Source organism: Xyrauchen texanus, unplaced genomic scaffold, assembly GCF_025860055.1.
Source record: "Xyrauchen texanus isolate HMW12.3.18 unplaced genomic scaffold, RBS_HiC_50CHRs HiC_scaffold_329, whole genome shotgun sequence".
Lineage (NCBI taxonomy): Eukaryota > Metazoa > Chordata > Actinopteri > Cypriniformes > Catostomidae > Xyrauchen > Xyrauchen texanus.
In genome coordinates, this window is record NW_026266297.1 from 10,246 (window position 1) to 15,680 (window position 5,435).

Consider the following 5,435-nt stretch of genomic DNA (forward strand, 5'->3'; position numbering starts at 1 on the left):
CAACAAAGTGCTTTGCTGCCGCAAAATGAGTTGCACATTTCCCATCGAACGTGTCCAGAGGACTTTCTTTGAGTGGGGAAGGGTTTGCGTTGGCCCAGTGGCTTCTTGCCGTGCGTGGCCCATTGCCCACGCTGAGTCCTCCCTCTTTTAGCAAGCAACGTGGCAGCTAAGGTACAGGTAAGCAGGAAAAGGTAGTGTGTCCAGCTCCAATGTAATTGAATGTGGAGACAGGAGGCACTTCACTTTGGTTGTTGTTTTGTTTAGTTTCTTTTTTGTTTGAAATGTTTAGTTAGTTTAAAAGCCCATTTGTCAGGACAGGGTCTGTTTGTCCAATGTATGTTCTCCTTCTGAAACGACACACCAAGACATGTGTCAAGGAGGAAGGCCCAGGCATTGGGCTTTCTTTAAATAGCCGTCTGTTCACAGCATCTTTCGCTTACGGCCATACCACCCTGAGCGCGCCCGATCTCGTCCGATCTCGGAAGCTAAGCAGGGTTGGGCCTGGTTAGTACTTGGATGGGAGACCGCCTGGGAATACCAGGTGCTGTAAGCTTTTGCTTCTCCTGGATTGGTTTAACTAATACACGTCCTCCTGCCACAGCTGACATTTTTTTTTAATTTTATTCATTCATCCTTAGCAAAATAGACACCCCCCCCAATCTATTTCCTTCATTTTGCCTTCTCTGTGGCAAATGTCATTCATTGGTCCTTTTTCTTGCCTCCTCCAGGGGGCAGTCCAGAGGCTGGTTTTATTTTTTGGCTGCCTCTTGACAGCAACACACAGAGAAGGAAAGTGCCAACAAAGTGCTTTGCTGCCGCAAAATGAGTTGCACATTTCCCATCGAACGTGTCCAGAGGACTTTCTTTGAGTGGGGAAGGGTTTGCGTTGGCCCAGTGGCTTCTTGCCGTGCGTGGCCCATTGCCCACGCTTGAGTCCTCCCTCTTTTAGCAAGCAACGTGGCAGCTAAGGTACAGGTAAGCAGGAAAAGGTAGTGTGTCCAGCTCCAATGTAATTGAATGTGGAGACAGGAGGCACTTCACTTTGGTTGTTGTTTTGTTTAGTTTCTTTTTTGGTTTGAAATGTTTAGTTAGTTTAAAAGCCCATTTGTCAGGACAGGGTCTGTTTGTCCAATGTATGTTCTCCTTCTGAAACGACACACCAAGACATGTGTCAAGGAGGAAGGCCCAGGCATTGGGCTTTCTTTAAATAGCCGTCTGTTCACAGCATCTTTCGCTTACGGCCATACCACCCTGAGCGCGCCCGATCTCGTCCGATCTCGGAAGCTAAGCAGGGTTGGGCCTGGTTAGTACTTGGATGGGAGACCGCCTGGGAATACCAGGTGCTGTAAGCTTTTGCTTCTCCTGGATTGGTTTAACTAATACACGTCCTCCTGCCACAGCTGACATTTTTATTTTATTTTATTCATTCACCTTAGTAAATAGACACCCCCCCATCTATTTCCTTCATTTTGCCTTCTCTGTGGCAAATGACAGCCTGGTCCTTTTCTTGCCTCCTCCAGGGGGCAGTCCAGAGGCTGGTTTTATTTTTTGGCTGCCTCTTGACAGCAACACACAGAGAAGGAAAGTGCCAACAAAGTGCTTTGCTGCCGCAAAATGAGTTGCACATTTCCCATCGAACGTGTCCAGAGGACTTTCTTTGAGTGGGGAAGGGTTTGCGTTGGCCCAGTGGCTTCTTGCCGTGCGTGGCCCATTGCCCACGCTGAGTCCTCCCTCTTTTAGCAAGCAACGTGGCAGCTAAGGTACAGGTAAGCAGGAAAAGGTAGTGTGTCCAGCTCCAATGTAATTGAATGTGGAGACAGGAGGCACTTCACTTTGGTTGTTGTTTTGTTTAGTTTATTTTTTTGTTTGAAATGTTTAGTTAGTTTAAAAGCCCATTTGTCAGGACAGGGTCTGTTTGTCCAATGTATGTTCTCCTTCTGAAACGACACACCAAGACATGTGTCAAGGAGGAAGGTGGCCCATTGCCCACGCTGAGTCCTCCCTCTTTTAGCAAGCAACGTGGCAGCTAAGGTACAGGTAAGCAGGAAAAGGTAGTGTGTCCAGCTCCAATGTAATTGAATGTGGAGACAGGAGGCACTTCACTTTGGTTGTTGTTTTGTTTAGTTTATTTTTTTGTTTGAAATGTTTAGTTAGTTTAAAAGCCCATTTGTCAGGACAGGGTCTGTTTGTCCAATGTATGTTCTCCTTCTGAAACGACACACCAAGACATGTGTCAAGGAGGAAGGCCCAGGCATTGGGCTGTCTTTAAATAGCCGTCTGTTCACGGCATCTTTCGCTTACGGCCATACCACCCTGAGCACGCTAGAGGGAGCTAGTGAGCAATTGGAAGTGTTGGCTGCAGTTGGAGAGGAAGGCTCTCCTCCATTTTGTGGTTTATTTATTTATTTATTTTTTTTTGTGTTTGTTTTTAGGTTTTCTAACTTTAAGTTTGTATTTTTTTTTTTTTTGACAGTTTTTAAACCACCTAACAGCAGCATTTTGCTAGCTGGAGGGTGGTTAGTCTTTTCTTTATTTTTTTTCTTTCTTAAAATGGACGGATTATCGACAAACGACACTGGACTGGCTGAAGGAAGGCGCATGGCAAAGCGACACTGGACTGGATGGAGGAACACGAAAGGCAAGCGACACTGGACTGGCTGGAGAAACACGAATGGCAAACGACACTGGAATGGCTGGAGAGAAACGCATGGCAAACGACACCAGACTGGATTATCAACAACGAGCAGGACACGGGAAAAAACAAGACGTTCAAGACAAAATCGGTGGACGGAAGTACTTAAAGGAGGCGACGATGATTGTGAATGTGGAGAATGTTAATGAGGTGAGAGCGGTAGATATTATCAAAGCAGTGGTGGATAAATGTGGAAATGGGAAAATTCTAGCGTTAAGACCAAGACAAGGAAATGAATATGAACTAACAATGGAAATTAGGAAACATGTGAGAAATTGACTGATGGACTGAATATAAAAGGGGTGAACTGTGAAATTAAAAAACTACAAAATAGAGACTTTGTTGTTTCCTTCATGCACATGCCCGTCTACCTAGATGATAGAGAAATAATTGGAAAATTGGAGGGATGGGAGTCAACCCCATATCAACAATTAAAAGAAGATGCTACCCGGGCACTGGAATCGAGGATGGAACGAGGTTCCTTAAAGTAAGGTTCCCTAAAGAAGTGGCATCATTGCCCTACAGCACAAGGCTGGAAACCGCAGAAGGGCAGCAGTATTTTAGGGTGGTGCACAGTCACCAGGTGCACAGTCACCAGGCTGTGCATGAGCCCGGATCATCTGCTTAAAGAGTGCCCAGATTTCAAGTGCTACAAATGTGAAGAAAAGGGACACTTCGCAAGAGACTGTAACGCAGTCAGGTGCCCGGAGTGTCAGGAGATTTTAAATAAATGTGAGTGGTGGATGGAGAAAGAGGAAGGAGGTAGGGAGCATTGGGTGGACGGACAGGTGCATGAAGGAAACAACGGGGATGAAAGACAAAACGATGAAGGACAAGAGGAAGAAAATGTACGACAAAAAGGAATGGAAGAAGGAGCGAGCAACAGAGAGGAAGGAGAAAGAGAACAAGAGAACAATAAGGAACAAACAATGGAGCAGGACACACAAAGGACAGCAATGGAGATATCAGACAATTTTAAAAGCTATCGGGATAACATGGAGGAAGATGGACAAGGAAGGATGGATCTAAGTAAAGAGACTGAAAGTGAAGAGGAAATAACAACGGACAATTTGGACAAAGACAGGAGGGGGAGAGGAAAAATAAGAAGGAGATCATTGAAGGTAACACCGAATTTTGAAAATGTAAGAAAAAAGACTATGAAAAGAAGCCAAGGTGAACAGGCAAACAGATATGAAGTGTTAAAGGACCTGGAGGGAGAAAATGGAGAATAATGGTTTTTAGGTATTTATTTGTATTTCTTTTAATGGTTTTAAGTTGTGTTACTTTTAATGCAAGGGGACTGACGGACATGGGAAAATTTGAAAGAGTGAAAGAAAAATGTAGAGGTGAAGATGTCATTGTTTTACAAGAAACAAATTGGAAAGAGAGTGTGATGATGGTATACAAAAAGAAATGGGAAGGAGATATTTTATATAATAATGGGGATGGTAGGCTTGGAAGAGGGGTGGCGCTTTTAATGAGAAAAGATGTTTTTAATACAACCAAAGTGGTGTACAAAGATAAGATGGGAAATGCATGGCTGTGGAAGTAAATTATGAAGGACGTGAATTAATTTTAGTGAATGTACATGCACCAACAGAAGAGAAAGAAAAGAAAGAATTTTTTAATTGTTTAAGGAGTGTAATAAAAAATATAAGGAAATGATAATGATGGGGGATTTTAACACAGTTTTCAGCAAACTAGACATGGCAGAGGGGATGGTTTTTAAATCGGACACAGGAAGGAAAGAATTAAGCAATTGATGAGAGAAAATAAATTAATTGATGTATGGAGGGAAAGAAATGGAGGGAAAAAGGTTTATTCAAGGAAACAAATAGTGGGGCATTTTATATGTAAAACAAGAATTGATTATTTGCTATGTACAAGAAATATGGAGAATTTTATTGAAAAAATCAACTATGAAGAAACCAGTTTTAGCGATCATAAGTTTTTACGTTTCAAAATAGATTGGAGTAATGTGCAAAGGGGACCGGGTACATGGATTTTAAATACAGAGATTTTAAAGAATGAAGGTTATGTGGCAGAGATAAAAGGAATCATAGAGAAAGAGAAGGATAATGCAATGTATCAAGAAGATAAAAAGAATGTGGTGGGAGAATGTTAAATATCTAGTAAAAAAATGTTCAATAAAGTATTGCAGAATCTTACAAATATGTAAAAGACACAAAGAAAAAGAAATAAAGGAGACGTTAGAAAGAGAATTAAATAATGAAAATAAAGACATAAAAAAGATAAAAGAAATAGAGGAGAAACTGAAAGAAACAGAAGAAAAAATTATCACGAGGGCTAAGATTAAGAAGTAAGTCCAAATATATGGTGGAGGGGAGAAATGCACCCAGTTTTTTTTTGACTTGGAGAAAAAAAGAGCGAAAGTTGGAATAATAAAAGAATTAAAAGGGAGAAGTGGAGAGCTTGTGGAGGGAATGAAAAAGTGCTAGAAGAGATAAAGGTTTTTTATGAGGATCTTTTTAAAACAAGAGGAGTGGAAGAGGAGGAAAAAAGAAACTGTTAAATTATATTGAAACAAATTTAAGTGAAGAGGATAAAAAGGAATGTGAGGGGAAATCAAGAACGAGGAGATCGAAGAAGCGATAGATCAACTAAATAAAAGGAAAAGCCCAGGGATAGATGGTTTGGGAAGTGAATTTTATTTACGTTTTAAGGACATTTTAATAGAGATTTTAAAAGAGGTTTTTAAGGAAACTTTTAAAGAGGAAGAAAT

General features: G+C 41.5%; 2 non-coding genes across 2 annotated transcripts; both read left to right on the forward strand.

Annotated features, from left to right (window-relative positions):
- Positions 1-434: 434 nt before the first annotated feature.
- Positions 435-553, forward strand: LOC127642052 (5S ribosomal RNA). The gene has a single exon (XR_007970256.1). It is a non-coding gene; the product is annotated as a 5S ribosomal RNA (ribosomal RNA).
- Positions 554-1,233: 680 nt separating this feature from the next.
- On the forward strand, positions 1,234-1,352 carry LOC127642053 (5S ribosomal RNA). The gene has a single exon (XR_007970257.1). It is a non-coding gene; the product is annotated as a 5S ribosomal RNA (ribosomal RNA).
- Positions 1,353-5,435: the final 4,083 nt, after the last annotated feature.